The sequence below is a fragment of the Urocampus carinirostris genome, chromosome 9, assembly GCF_059441175.1.
Source record: "Urocampus carinirostris isolate Australia breed hairy pipefish chromosome 9, RoL_Ucar_1.0, whole genome shotgun sequence".
NCBI classification, from domain to species: Eukaryota; Metazoa; Chordata; class Actinopteri; order Syngnathiformes; family Syngnathidae; genus Urocampus; species Urocampus carinirostris.
The window spans coordinates 10,017,319-10,033,722 of NC_142357.1; the positions used below are offsets into that span (position 1 = coordinate 10,017,319).

At 37.0% G+C, this 16,404-nt stretch overlaps 1 protein-coding gene across 3 annotated transcripts in view; it reads left to right on the forward strand.

Annotated features, from left to right (window-relative positions):
• The window catches only part of il1rapl2 (interleukin 1 receptor accessory protein-like 2), a 470,254-nt gene that overhangs the window by 432,554 nt on the left and 21,296 nt on the right, over positions 1–16,404 (forward strand). The window lies entirely within an intron of this gene.

Consider the following 16,404-nt stretch of genomic DNA (forward strand, 5'->3'; position numbering starts at 1 on the left):
AATTCTAAACACAAAAATTGTTTTTTATTTGAAAGAAATATCTTGCTTTACATATGAGGGTAAATCCAAGCAACGAACACTCCTAAAGACTACCACGAGTGACCGATCGAGACCGCTCACCGCCAGCATCAGCATTCCAGCTGGCTCGTACAAACTACTATAGGCACAAAAAATGATGATGTGAAAATGTTTTGGTTGTTCACAGTTTATTTAAAATTACAGTAACTTTAAATGTACAGTAAGTGCTTATGTATTATCAACTGTCTCTCTAACTCATACCTGTCACCCTTCGCTCGTATTAATGGTTGCAATTCTCCTTATTAAGTGATAATAAAACTTACAAACCCTGTGTGGCACCTATTTACTCATAGCAAAACTGACTGTAGAATATGGCGACAATATTGACAGGTATGATCTCTGTCAGTCCCTGTAACCATCACTCCAGGCCTTCCCCCGCACCATATGCACACCTTAATTTCAAGTGCTCATAATAAAATTTCGGCCGAACCATTTTATTTTTTTTAGTACTGTTTTTTTATGTTTAATTGCTATTTAAATGTGTTTTGGGTGATCTGGAAGATGTTTTAGATAACTAATTAGGGCTAACTTGGAAACTTTTGAGGGGACAGGAACGGGAAAATGTTCTCATTACCCAAGCAATTCAACCTGTGAGCACGATCCTGGAAGTTTGGATAAAGAGGTACCACTGTACGTGCATATTGACAGACTTGAACCAATCGAGAAAAGAAAAAAAACTAGAACGTTGGACAGAGGCGAAAGCACAAAAATGACGCTTTACAAGGGATTTGTATAGTAATAAATGCAACATGAAGACTGGATTGCCTCAAAAACAAAAAAAACTGATTTGATCTGATAAAGTAGCAAAGAGCTACTTGACGAAATTTGGAATAATTGTGGATAGGTTCACACAACTAGAAAGATTGATACTGAGTTGGATGGTCAGTATGGAATAATGCACCGGTAGTCAATGGATATCTCATCCCGGAAAAAAAACAAGGTACTTGTTGTACTTTTCATGATATTACTTTATTTGTTTTTGTAATTTTCGCTGGTGCCATTGACCAAAAGTAATAAAATCACACATGTTTTTTAGGAAGTGCTTCCAGCAATTAAATGTATGGAGAAAACATAATTTTTCTGTCAATAATTGTTTTTCTTCTTTTTCTACAATCACTTGAAGATAACGAACAAGTCTGTAAACAACTATCAATGAAGCCTTTATAGCAAACCAGTTTGTGTTGTGCTTTTTGTAATTTTCGAGTGCAAAATGTGTCAAAATACCTTCACTTTCAAGGAAATGTAGCGCAAATGATGAATCATCCATTACACACTAACGAAAAGATACAAAAAATCGGGGCGTCACACTCAAAGGTTTGGAGCTTTGTTTGAGATGTCCTTCAACATGTTGAAAGTTCAATATTTTCTTTATTAAGGATGAGTTAACAATCGTTAACAATCCCAAACTGAGTTCAAAGAGCCCTTATGCTTTGTCCTCCACCGCGCCTATCTGCCTTTACCTTACTTTTAGCAAAGCTGTTCAGGAAAGAACACAATAGGTAAGAGGAATGAGGGGTGGAGAGAGTGCTGCAGAATAAAATCATGCTCGTCCCCTACGTTTTATTTTTGTTTCTAGTTGTTAGTGTAGCATTAATATGATGAAAGGGCCTTCTTAAAGTACAGCCCAAGCGCCAACCCAAATGAAAAAGAAGAGTTCATTTTAGCGCTTTAAGAAATGCATGTACTTGCTCGCTCAAGTGAATGAGCGGTCAGAGGCTGCAATGATGACACAAGCCAGGCGATGGCAGCTGCGAGTAAAAAAGTTCCAAATTCTTTTCAGCTTATTTAATAGAGATATTTAACTTTTTAAGGACACATCAAATGATGCACCCCAGGACATCCATTAAAATGATGAAGATTTTTATGAGAAAATCATCTTGCTGAACTTGGATACGTAGGTTAAAACTGCAATACTGCAGACTAAGATCTTTATTATGTTCAGTATGTGTTGGGAGCAAACAAATATAGATTAGGAAAATTGTAATAAGAAAAATAATAAGAGATGGATAACTGTGGCGCCATCAATATGACACAGAGTTAAACCACTAAAGAAAGACCAGGATCACGGGGAATTTTATTGAGGATTTAACTTCCTTCTACAGATGACAAAAACTGCAACAATACAGTATGTAGGGAACATGAGCTGATACCTTTGTGAAAATAAAGTGCATAAACGTTGCATCTCTCTACTAACACAAAAGATATGTTTCTTAAACATTGAATAACTCTTTTGAAACTCCCGGCATTGCCTTGGGAACACTTAAGATAAATTAAGAGTGATTTGATATAAAACCGTCAAGCCTTTATAACGTGCCGCTTGTTTACTATGAGAACACCAGAACCGGAAGTAGCATATTAAAACCGCGTGGGATATTGTGTCGCTATATTTTTTAATCAAAATCTCAAATAAACACAAGATATTTGTGTATGGTTAAACACTCTTTAACTACATTACAATTGTTTTTAGCCTCTTACCAAAACCAAAAGTATTTAATAAAGAAAAATCATTTTCTCATGGGCAACACAGTTACACTAGGTTTGAAACTTCAACATAATCAAAACCAAGCAACATTTTTAATATTGTTTGTTTTCTGCTAAATGTTCAGAAAGTATCCTATACTGCAAATTCAAGTACAGGAAAGAGAAAAGAAATCTCCCATATGGGAGTGCTGTCCTTTCCATCAAACAATATAGTGCTTGTGTAAAAATTCTTTCCTCAGTGATCACATTCCCTCCCCAGTGATGTGACTTGCTGACCATCAGTACCTTTCAGACAATTTAATGGCCCGTGACAACAATGTCAGTCATAGTTTGGTTCTTCGACTGTGGCAGGGTGCTGACTTTTAACATTGACGTTGTAATAAAGAACCTTTTGTCTGAATTAGGTCAGCTACATTAAAGTGGTAGTATTTTTTTTTTACCAGCCAGTCAATGACAAAAATGTGGACAAGAGGATTGCAATTTTGGTTTGAATCTTGATCGTAGTAAGTATTGTTCAAATTTATTGATGTTATCAATAAAGATTTGCTGTGTCTGTTATTGTTGTATGTATATGTTTTAAAGAGTGAGTTAAACCCAAAACAAGTTTGGATAGACATACAGTATGCTTAATCTTTCAAATTCTGGGGTTCATACACCTATTTTGTGGCTAAATTAAAGCACTTTGTAAGGACTTTTAAAGCCAATTTTCCAATTCCTCCAGTACCATTAAAAATCTGGTGTGAATCATGTATGATGCAATGCCAACATATATATGTATATGTGATTTGCATATGTGATTTTGAATCTTGCGCGTGCATTTATCCAAATATACGACCTTTAGATCTTGAGTATATAGCGAATATGTTTTTAAAATTTGTGTGTAAATATTTTTGAGACAAATCTCTCCCCATATAGGTGCTGTGAAAAAGTTTTACGGTAATATGTCCCTTACATTTTTAGTTGAGGAAAGCTTTTCCCATTACAATTTACCACTGGGAAACGCAACCCCAATTTTTGCATGGCCGTTAATAAATGTCCATAATTGATACATAATAGTTTCACTAATTCACATTTCATATTGCCCTGTTTATGTGTAGCATGCACCTGTCGTCTTGGGCCCACACCAATTGGGTGCTATGACGCTTCTTAGGCCAATGCCATACAAAAAAATTACAGTTGCCATTAATCATGAAGGAAGGAGAAATGCAATGGCAAAGCGAAGCCACCAGATAGCTGTGTTGGCGTCATTTTTAAGCACATTTGTTGAGAAACAGGGCAACAATTTCTAGCATTTGCCATCACTTCAACTAAAACTCAAGCATGTTTTAATTTTTGAAAACACAACAATAAAATTCAAGCATCTTCAAGGATTTTAGGCACCTGTACGAACATTGAACTTTAAAGATGGTATCCTTAAATTCAAAATATACCTACTTACTGACGACATATTCTGGCTGAAATCATCATTGCATCCTCTTTTAAGCTGCATGGGTGCCACAGGTGCGTTTGTGTCTCTCTTAGACACATTAGAATTAATTAATTAATTTTTTTCATGTTTTTGGGGGTTTGGACTGGCAATTTGGACTGCATTCAAAATGCTCCTTCTCTTACTCTTCATTGTCATCTTAGAAAAAATTAAAACAACCACCACGCGCGTAAAATCAATCTCCGCCTCTTATATTTTTTGCATGATTGCAAAAATACATTTGAATTTTTAAATGACAAAAATACCCATAGTAAAAAGTTTTAATGGTAATGTATAGTGTTGCATAACACCAAAACCTGTCATTGTTTTGTCTCACTTCACTAAAAACAAGTGTCATCCTTTTCAACAACATAAATTATCTTGTATACACTTTTCTAAACTTGCTAAAAGCATTGCTTTTTTTCGTTGGGTGAAAACTTTGAAATATTGTTACATGTTAAATAATGTACTGCTTAACCCGTTTTGCTCCCGTTATAAATTACATGAATAACGTTGGCAAAAATATCAACTAATTTATCCTTTCAGAAGGACGGTAAAAGAATTTGGCGACCAGGCGTCAAAATTGTAAAACATGTTTGATACTCTTTTGGCACTGTGCCGTTTTTCTCAAAAAGTCCCCCCGGACACCTGATGCAAGAAGTAAAATGCCTCTCGCTAGCTCCATTATCTCTTGAGAAGACCCCGTGCAAAGAAGGTAGGTACTATTGCGGTACAGAAAATGGAAAATGTACGGTGAGAATACTACTGTAAATCTGCAGTTCAACAAATTGTGTCTTACAAAAATCTGCTATAGTCTTATTTGCCTTTTCCACTGGCACTTTGATTTCCTTCAATCTAAACTTCCTCCTTTAGAAATGTTGCAATCTTCACCAACGTTTACATCTGTTGCAAGCAGCGCTCACAATCTGTGTTGCGACCAAACATGAAATTTAGCTGCCACAATTAACATCTGAGTAAATATATCATCTATGTCGATCATGCACAACATGCCTCCTACAGGGCGCCCAATCTGTTGGAGTGAACTCTAGTTTTAGCGCCTGCTATGCGGGATATGATGAAATCGGGCGCTCAGAGTTCTTCCATGAGGAGTATCTTTTTAGTCTACAAAGTTAAAACAATGACAGAACACATGGAAAACAAGTGTGTGCAGTCAGGGGGAGGCAGGCGATGCTATGCCTTGGCCGTCATAATGGAAATTAAAAAATTTTAAACGTATATTGGGTGGTTATATTTATTATGTGTCAAAGTTCTTTCTCGTATAAATTCATAATTTGGGGATTTTCTTTTACAAAGTCACTGAATTTTTGCATTATAATATGAATATTATTAGTATGTAACACATAACTGCGCTGAACCTCTGCAAAATGAGGCACATGATTCTTTTGCCTCACGACAGAGCATTGTAGTGAGGCTAAGGATACTAATTTGGTGCACACCTCAGCCCCCCAAAAAAGAATAAGTGATCGTATAAGCAACCTAACAGCATGTTCGCCATCCAGTGATATGTTTTTATTGTTGCATGGCCTTTTTTTCATAACCGAGTATTACCTATACATTAATGCTTTAGTTCAAAAAGAGAAGTATGTAACGCCTTACAGTGCTGAGCATCTGTAGATGAAGAGTGAGGCACGGGATTCTCTTGCCTCAGGGCAAAGGGCGATAGTGAGAACAAGGATTCTGATTCGGTGCACACCTTAGCCCTAAAAATTTGAATTAGTGCTAGTCCTACCAAGCTAACAGCAAGCCAAGCCATCCAGGCACGGACATTTTCACATAGTGGAGGATGATCTATTGATGCTTTTATTCCAAAGTAGAAACACCTAGATTATAATCTAAGGTAAGACAATAAACTGGGTTTTCTATGCTAAATTATATATATATTTCTTTCTTGCTCTGACAATCAAACATTGATTTATTGGTAAATCTGACCAGACACAAACCTCACCGCAAGTTATGCATTGAATAGAATACACCTACATGTACCAGTTTATTTTCCCAAACCTGAATGGCGTTTAAAGTACTAAGAACATTAAACTTCTAAGAGCAACCATGCGTTTCCAAGTGAGACTAGTTCTATGGAGGTGGAAGGAAGAATGCGCTAATCCAGGGGTCGGGAACCTTTTGGACTCAAAGAGCCATAAAAGCAAAAAATATTAATTTTATTTTGGGAAAGAGCCACACCATATATTATGAGACAAATTTACTAAATTGCTAAACCCGCGCCCCAGACAAAAGCTTAGTCTTCAGCACATTTATTTTTGATGATTTGATAAAAATTATGAAAAGAGAATAATGCCAGAGCCCCTGTCCCAAAATCAACAAACATACCACTTTAAACTTGTCTCTTTCTTGCAATTACTCAAGATCGGTTAAACTCATTTTGACCCTTTTTTTTCCATACATATTGGTTTCAAAACCAGATGCAAGCAGTTGTTTTGTAAAAACGTGACAACATTCTGCAAACAGGGAGCCTGATGTGCTTACTTTTGGCGCATACGGAGTGGGGCGAGAGATGGGAGGGAGTGCTTGCACTTTTTGCATAGCTCCACCCATCCCTCCCACTCACCCAATCAAATGACTAAGTTCTCTTCCGGTGTTTTGGCGTATTTACAGTTCTGTGGATTCATCATAAGGTATCTGAACACTGAACACAGATTATATAGTGAACTTTTATAGAAAGGATTCTTTAGCGTTGTACAGCCAAAACGAGTATTTTCCCCCTTTTTTTGTGTGACACCTTGACTGTAAATTGTAGTAAAAACGTGCCCTATATATACTGCGAAGTAATACTCTTACATTTAATATTGGTTTGGCTTTGCGTGTACCTGAGAAGAATAGACTTCTCAAGTTGTGAACAGGATGGAGAATTTTTGCACGCAAATTTGTCTCTGAGCCACAGACACTCATAGAAAGAGCCATATATGGCTCGCGAGCCATAGGTTCCCGACCCCTGCGCTAATCCAATGCCAGGCTGGAAGGCTAACTGCAACAATACCGTCTGGACACGCTGCTTTCTTTTACGTGATCCTACATAGCTGTTTTCTCACCTGGTTAGCAGAATAGAACAGATTGGTTGAGAAAGAGAGGGGTTTGAGAGGACATAGGGTACTGAGCATTGTCTGGGCTGGGGGGGAGGTGTTGCAACACACCTGTTCAGGACCGGATTGGCACACAAAAACAATTATCCATTATCCATCATTTGGGAAGACATGCATTCCCAACAACCTCGGCTTTTTATCCGTGATCGTTTTTTTCTTTCATTGATACAGTCCTCGATCGTTGTATTAATCGACATACCAAGCATCATAATGTTTGTCAGTACACAATCAATGCCAACCTTAAGACTTATTCAACATTTACTTTTCTTTGGTAGACATTCATTTTAATAGTTTTTTACTGTACCGTTAATGAGCTTCATCGTCTTCCAGTGTCTAATCTACTGCACGGTAAGCTAGCATTATTTCCTTTGCCAAAGAAAATCAATGTTGTCTTTTTGTTCTTCAGAAATTAGTGTTGTATTTTACAAAGTGGAGAGCTAGTTTTTTATGTCAAAGATTATCATGTTCTGTCTTCTGAAAAGTTAAATTTAGACATGTTTTTATCAACCACACAAAAAAGAAGACTCATACACCATTGTGACTATTTTATTATTGTTTTGCCTATTAAGCATTTTTGGCCTAGCGTGTCTACTATAATATATTTCAGATATACTCAGAGTCTAAAAATACTTAAGTTTCATCTTGTAATTAGCAAGAAAAAAGCCTTTTTTCTACGCAGAATATAAGTACTTTCTTCAACTCGGGCAACTAAAATATTTTTGTACACCGAAAACAAGTATATTCTTCAAAGCTGTAAACAAATATATTTTTCACTGCAGATTTTTACTACAAAAGGCAGCATTCATAAGAACCAAGCCACTGCTAACATTAATTAACATAAAATGTGACTTGCACTCCATTGCAATTTTTCCCCTTGTATTTTGTTCAAAGTATTTTGATATGAAATCATTTTCATGTGGAAAACTGGCAAACATTGGCTGATATAAATCGATGTCTGCTCGCTAGGATGAAACATAGAAAAAAAATAATTGAATAAGCCCCAAGAGATACGAACCATCAGGCCTCTTTCTTTTAGGCCAGATGGCCAATCCTGACCTGTACCATAGGAAAATATATTAATTAGTATTTTACCCGCTATGTCTCATCCAAAGTATCCAAGTTAAATAGTTTTACTGCTTGATTTATTTTAACCTTTATTCTACTTTTTTGGTGGCTTACAACTTGCTTTGTTGTCAGGGATAACTTTAGAAAAAAAATAAAGAACTTTGACCAATAATATGGTAGGATTTTTTTAACAGTACCCATACTAAATAGCAACCACCCTGTTCCCATTTTGGTGTGCGCCTCACAGCAAGGTCATGTCAGACCACCCGAACGCAACATGACAGCCGAAACAAAGCACAGGTTATGCTTAGCTAGCACACATTATTCAAGTAAGATTTCACACTCTGTGTGTGATTGAATTAAAAGTGCGTTTTACCGGTCAACCGCTCTCTAATTGCCAATTGCATCTATGTTTTATGTGCTTTGCAGACACTAACACACAGACACACTAAAAAGACTTTGTTCTTAAAACACAAAGGGCTGCCTGTAGCAAACATATTAAACATCTTTGTCACGGTTGCCCATTGCCCTCACTTGGCCCCGCCCGTTTGGCGCCAGCTGTGGTTTGTTGCCTGATTGGCTTCCCTCCTATTGGCTTCCCTCCTATTGCTCTCATTCACTCCTTGTCAGTCCGTCAACGAACCTCTGGACTTGCAAGACTTGTGTTTTGACTCTGTCCGGTATCCTGCTCGTGTATCCAGTGTCCGATATTGATCACGTCTGTCTCCTCCTGTCGGGTATCTTGTTCCAGTCTCCAATATCCGATATCGATCCCGCCTGTCTCGTGCTCTCCGGTATCTCGCTCCAGTCTCCAGTATTTGGCATCGATCCTGTCAGTCTCGTCCTGTCTGGTATCTTGCTCCAGTATCCGGTATTGATCCCGTCCGGTATCTACCCGTGGGTCCTGTATCGATCCCATCTGTTCTGTCCGGCCTTGATCCCGTCTGCCTCTGACTTCTCTGTCTCACTTCTTCCGCCTAGTGATCACCGCATCCCTGCTGTTTGTGGTCACGCGCATGACTGCCCCATTCCCGTAAAATAAAGCTTGTGTGAAAACGTTACACGTCTGGGTCCTCCGTCTGTTCGGGTTCTGACAGTCTTACTAGAAAGAACACAAGGAGTTTTGAATAGCCAAAACAACAGTGGACGGAGTAGACCAGGAAATTGTTTGGTGATTGGTCTATTAAATATGTCTCAATTTTAATTTTGTTCTCATCCTCACATCATTTGGATTTTAAATACATCTCGTAACATCATAGATGTGAGAAAAATGTTTTGAAGTGATATATTTTTTTTCAGTAGTTAATCAAAATCAGGAGATCACACATCAAGGATTTTTTGAGCTTGTAAAGAGAACAGGATCATACTAAAACCCCTTAGAATAGTAAAAATTACCCAATCTAATGTTGCTATCCCAGGCCTTTTGTTTTTTTATTGTTTTCCAGGTTACTAAAAGGTTTATAGTTCAGTAGACACTCAAATTAAGGAGAAACGTTATTAATGGATTTTGAGGTTGCAAGGATAATGTGACATGACCCAGCCCTAAGATAAGAAATTCAAACTTTTCCTAAAAGTTCCTCTTCCGAGCCCTTTTTTTTAAAAATATAAAATCTCTCAGATTGCAAAAAGCAGATCCAGCTTAAAGGGTGCGGTAATTAAAGAACAGCAACATGATTGAAAACATTGCACAACAATCAAAATGAAAAACAACAAAGAGGTATAATTGTCAGAATGATAACTGGCATCCTATACAAACCCTTGAGTTGTCCAATATAAAAAAAAAAGAATCAACTTATCAATTACAAAAAGCAGATTTCCCCAAAACCGAGTGGGAGTCACAGTAATTGGCCGACAATGGCAATGATGTAAACAGTGAAATAAAATAGTAAAAAACAACAATGTGCAATAATAGTCTAAGTAACATACAACCTTGGGATCCTAAGTAATCTACTTCCGAGGTGTCCAACAGTAATAACACAACCACATTCTTCACTGTAGGAATAGAATAGAATAAAAACAAATCCAAAATGACTTTGTAGAGTTAAATGCAGTGAATGCTATCAAATTGAACAAGTGAAAAAAGATAACATTTTATCAAAAAAAATCGACTTTCTTAAAATTACTGTCATACAAAATTAGTTTTGGCTACAACTCATTTCACTTAATATGAACCAACGCTGATCGAAACCATGGTGATGAAAAAGCAGGGAAAAAAATACTAAGGGATTTATTCATTTGTTTTTTTTCCACTGAATCAATTTTAACCTCTATCTCCCGAATAGAGCCCCTGAGAGTTTAAATGTTTTTTTTTCAGTAAGAATTTACAATGCCGTTTTAGATTATGGCAGCAGGGTCTGCTTTCTGTTAAATGATCAGATTGGGACCTCCCAAATGAAAATGATTAAAGATGGACAATAAAACGGGTTTGTGATGGTGTGGTTGTAATTTATTTATAATTGTTACTGCAAATTGAGATGCTCTTAAGTCGAGTTAGCCAACACGGTGCCCACAGATACCAGCATGCCCCCTAAAGATAGCTGAGGTGCCCGCGGACCCGTTCTGAAAATAGCTAACTAGTACTAAGTCATTCTGATTTTCCAGTAAAATGATTTGTTTAGTGGTTGACTATGTCTATTTGACCCTACTTCTAATAATGAACCTGGTATTAACAGTAACAACATAGTAATATCATGTTAAGTTGTTACTCCAGAAATGAATATCAAACTAGGTAACCGTAGTAACAAAAAGTAGCTCTCAGCCTGGAAAATGTTGGAGACCCCTGCTCTAAAGCTTCCTGACCATTTTTCACCCTCATTTGAACTTTATCCAGTCATGAAAATACGTTGGCTTTGGCTCTTATCTGAAATACAACCTTGAGAATTCAAGCTCAAGTTGGAATATTCTGAACTCATATAGATGTGATGCTTCCATAGTGGCAAAGGGCTTTGAAAGAAAAATACAAACTTCATGTTGTTGACCTAAAGCGGAAAAGCAGGCTTACAGTAGGCGACATACAATCCAAATAACCTCTACCTCACAGTGATTACTCTTCTAAAAAATAAAAACAGGGTACAATTTAAGAATTTCCAAAGCACCAGGTAGTAGACAAACTATTTGCATTAGTAATGGGAAAATATTTGGGTGAATGAAAGGTAAAGGGAAGGGGAAGAAAAAAAGGGGAAGACGGAGGAGACACAAAGGCTGAGAGCAGGAGAGGGAACAAAGCACAATTTTGAATAAATTATAAAATAAAGCAATCTGAGGGTTATGTAACATTAGTGCAAATATTTGGTAATACATGAAATCTACCAGTACCATCCCTCTTCCCTTCTTTCTCACCGCTCCATTATATTCTGCAACAATATGAATATATTATGAGTGGAAATCAGATGCCATAGCATTGGGGAGACGTCTACTGGTTGAACATGGTAACGCTATATAATTTAATAAACCTCCCTGCAATTATTCAGAAAGCCCAAGCTAGTCAAAAGTAAAGAAAGCCTGCCAATCATAGTGAAGATTCAAGACATGGACTGAATATTAAGTAAGGTTTTTGTAACCGCAGTTTCTCCTACGCTTTTTTTTTGTTAATGACATGAGTCACTCGATTTCTTTTTAGATTCAGAAAATTATTTTTCTGTACCATTCTGCCAATATTATTTCATTGTTTTTGTAGATTGTCTGTCTTTTGTGTCAGTGTGATGAAAGAAATGTAATCAAAAGAAACCCCCATTGCATTTTCTTAAACTTTCACATCCGTGCAAACCCCCTCCATTCAAATCTTTTAGAAATGGAGATGTCCTTTGAAGAATGCGTGCTGAGATCAATTCCTGGGTCGAAGGCAGGAGGTGGGAGCGGGGGGGGGGGGGCAAGGAAGAACAAATTAGGCATTGAAAATGACCCTCTTAACCGGCCAACAGTTAGGACTACTAATGAGAAGCACTTTAGAGTAATATACAGTAACACTTGGTTTTTCGCACGTTATAAAACAAAATGTCAAATACAGTCAATAACTCCCCTTTTAAACAATAGCAATTCACCATATAAAGCAACGATAAACCTTATAAACCCAACGCGGCACCTATTTACTCATAGCAAGACAGACCATGTTGAAAAAAAACATAATTTGTGTAAACAAATTAAGCAACGTTAACGTTCATTTTACACGGAACGCAGAACAAAAAATGGGGACCTTTTGTTGATGATTTAATTGATCCAGAATATTCACCATGGATAATTATTTTTCGCGTTAACCTTATCTTTGACTTCTTCCCCTTTTACCTCTCGGTTAATCCACGCTTACTTTCACGATTATATCTTGTCGATTCTTCGCTGATAAAACCTGACTTCAAAACATATAGAAATGGATAGAATGTGACGCACGTGCACATGTCGCTCTTTTTGGACAAGACGCAATGCGAGCGAAAAAGATCGAGAATAATATTTACTAGCATTCCGTGATAATACTAGCAATTTACGATGATGTTGTCGTCGGCTGCCACTGAACGAGAAGATCTGGAATGTAGCCCAAATGCAAGACAAGATTGGTCTAACAGAATACAAATTTATTTATTTATTTTTTAATTTTCCCTACAAAATTTGTTATGCAGCTTACACAATTTGAAATGATCAAAAACATATGAAGTATGGGGAAAAGGTTATCAGGTATGGTATTATGCATTCAAACTAAAGAGGTAAGTATTAGTTTCAGGAGCGAGAAGCAGCAAGTCAACTGCAGGAGAGAGAGTGGGAAAGGTGAGATGGCACAACATTCATTTGGACAGGTAACTTAAAATTAGTTTTATCTGGTTATATCAGTATCAGAAATATTTTATTAACACTCCACTTATTAAAACATGAATATTTTGTTTGTTTGTTTGTACATGATTCAATTGTTTGTTTGTTTGTAAATGATTCAAATTGAATCTTTTCTTCCGGCGCCGTCACGAATGGCAGCCACTCCAGCAGCTCCCGTGTTATTTTCGATTGTTCTCGATTGTTCTCAGCTCAGGGATGCTGCTGGAAATGTGAATTTCCCTTCGGGGATGAACAAAGTATCTATCTATCTATCTATCTATCTATCTAAAGAGCACACTCTTCAGCAATAAATTGTCGCTCAAAGTGCTACACAGACGCTGCCTTACCAGACGATCGTTCGTAAGTTAAATTTGTTCGTAAGTTGCTTCAGTGCTATATTTTGTATGGAATGTATGTTTACAGTTCATATATGTATTTTTAGGACTTGTAGAAGTAACCTGTGTTGTTTTTTATTAAAAAAAAACATTTAATAAAATAATCTGCTCTATAAAAATATTAAGTTATAATGAAATGAAATGAAATTAAGTTTAACTTACATTTGGAAGATGAGCTTCAAGAGTTAGGCAACTTCCTCCTCTGTGGTAGAAAGTGCCCGAAAAAAAGTGATCCAACCATTTTCTCAACCGCATCAAGATTTCTTATTCCACTTTCATTTCAAAAGAAATGGCTCACCTCTTCTTTACACTTTACGCCAACCATATTGAATGGATGCACGAGATATTAAACAATAAAAATGTCAAAGTTCGCGCTGGAGATATTATATAATATGTATGTACTATATAATATGTTTACACACGAACTAGGAAGAGGAAGCCGGATTTCTTCTTTGGGGTGGATGCAGGGTGAGCTCTCTCAGCGCCACACGCTGGTTGTGGCGGAAAGTAGCACTACAGTACTGTCCTGTACTATGAAATGGTGCACAATACAAATCCTAACTTCCAGCAATATTGTTCGACATCCCGAAATTTGTTTTCGTATCTCCTGTTTTTCGTAACTTGAATATTCGTAAGTAGGGGAGAGTCTGTATAAAAACATTCAATGTACAATAAGACAATAAATTCCAGACACATTCAATGCTTAAAATACAATAAAAACAAAATAAATGCCCGAGCATTTGTTTAGCAAATAAAAATACTGTACCTTCTGTACCTATCATTAATAATACAAAAAATGTTTCTGATATATTGAAGCACTGATTCAGGACACGATCTACTGTTTTACTTCGGTTGATATTTTCTCGCCATCATGTGGACGATATTGGAAAAACAAAATATGAGAACTTAGACCGCAACCTCAATGATGCACAGGCACGCAGGCAGAAAAGGGGCTAGGCGACTGTTTAGCCAATCAGAATGCAGAACACAAAACACAATGAAAATCCGCAAAGTAACAAAACCATGAAAGGTAAACCGCAATAAGGCAAGGGATTACCCTACCATTCTCAACACAAAGATCATGTCAGTGTCAGAAAGCTATTGTTTGGTTTCAAACAACTCATACGACATTTATAATGTCTTGGAGTTGTTATTATTTTTTCACTTTTTTTAAATTGCAGCCTCAATGTTGTGCCTATTGGGTTTTAAAGTGGCCAGTAGTTGCATGTGATGAGTGTGAGTTTTGTTTGGGCTAAAGAAAGAGCATGATAGCAAAAGATCACATTCACAATCAATCTCCTTTCCACTTCACTCCTGCCTATGATAACACGATCATATCGTTTAAACTCACATTGGTGCTATTCAAAACTTTTTGTATGCGCTGCTGCAATATGCTATCGTTGAGACTTTGCTCTCATATGGTGAAAAAAACTTTTTATGGACTTAGGCTCAACTTTTGGTATTTTTAAAATGATATAAAAGTGAAGTAGAGGTAAGATCTGGTGCTGGCTTAAAATGTCAATCATTAAGTCGGGACGGTCGGGATTCTTTCTCGCCGTTTCCCCCCCTTAATTGAGGATCTAAGCTACATGCCCTCACCTTTATTCAAGTAATTCTTGAGATAAAGAAAATGCTTACCAAACGACCAGTTTATCTCAAAATCAGTAAATCCAAATGAATTTTCTTCCTGGGTGTTTCGGTAAAAGACAAGCGGCTTCCACTTCCCTCAAGTCCGACGTCATTTCTGCTTCTTGCCAATAGCTTATAAGCTTTAAAAACTTGTTATCTGTTTTTTGGCCCATTCTTTCAGCTTGTAATCTTTTCTTTTCTGTGTCATTTTGTTAATTTTTACTTTTGTCTGCTAAACTTCGTTCATTTAAGCGCTGCACTTGGAGTACACACATGATTTAAGGGACTCAGCCTCAGGTAAAGCCCAAGCTGCGTAGCTCAGCCAAAACGCATATTTCTGCGCAAAAGTACGTACGGCCAAGGTAAAGCTTCGTGTTTATTTTGGCGGCAACTTAAAGCTTCGGGTTTATTTCAGACTCGTTTATCAAATCAAGTTAGTCCATCGGGTCTGAAAAGTTTGGGTTTATGTACCCGCGGCTCAGGTCGGGCTGATTTTTTTTTACGCCCAATCTTATCTCTATAGTGAAGTAGAATGTAGCTTTAGAGTAGTGGTGGACGAACTACGGCGTGCAGGCAACAGATGGCTTTTTCAACCGGCCCACCGAACAAAAGGTTGTATAAAAACTACGAATCTATCTATCTATCTATCTATCTATCTATCTATCTATCTATCTATCTATCTATCTATCTATCTATCTATCTATCTATCTATCTATCTATCTATCTATCTATCTATCTATCTATCTATCTATCTATCTATCTATCTATCTATCTATCTATCTATCTATCTATCTATCTATCTATCTATCCATCCATCCATCCATCCATCCATCCATCCATCCATCCATCCATCCATCCATCTATCTATCTATCTATCTATCTATCTATCTATCTATCTATCTATCTATCTATGTACTAACCCTCCACCACCAGGTACTCGCTAATGGACACCAAGTCCAGGCCTGACTCCAGACCGGAGGGGAAGGCAAATCGAGGACTAATATTGTTGTTCACCCTCAGAAAACTTGTACTATGTATTAAGAAGAAACGTTTTGGGGGAAATCTAACCTATATGTTTTAAATCAGGGGTGGGAAAACTACGAGCTGCCGGTCCCATACAGCTTTTTAATGAGATCTGCCAAACAAAAATTGTAAAAAATAAATTCATAATACTTACAGCAGTCAATAAATTACTACCGAAAAAAATTGTTTTGGTGACTTTTTAGTACCCAGTTTTCTTTTGTGTTTACTCACTGATAAGAAATATACATTTTTATTAAGCACTAACGTGTGCTGTGCTCTTGCCAAAATTCAAATAGATGCCTGTATGCATCTATACAGTATTTGCTGTTTTTCAATCATGTATTAATTTATC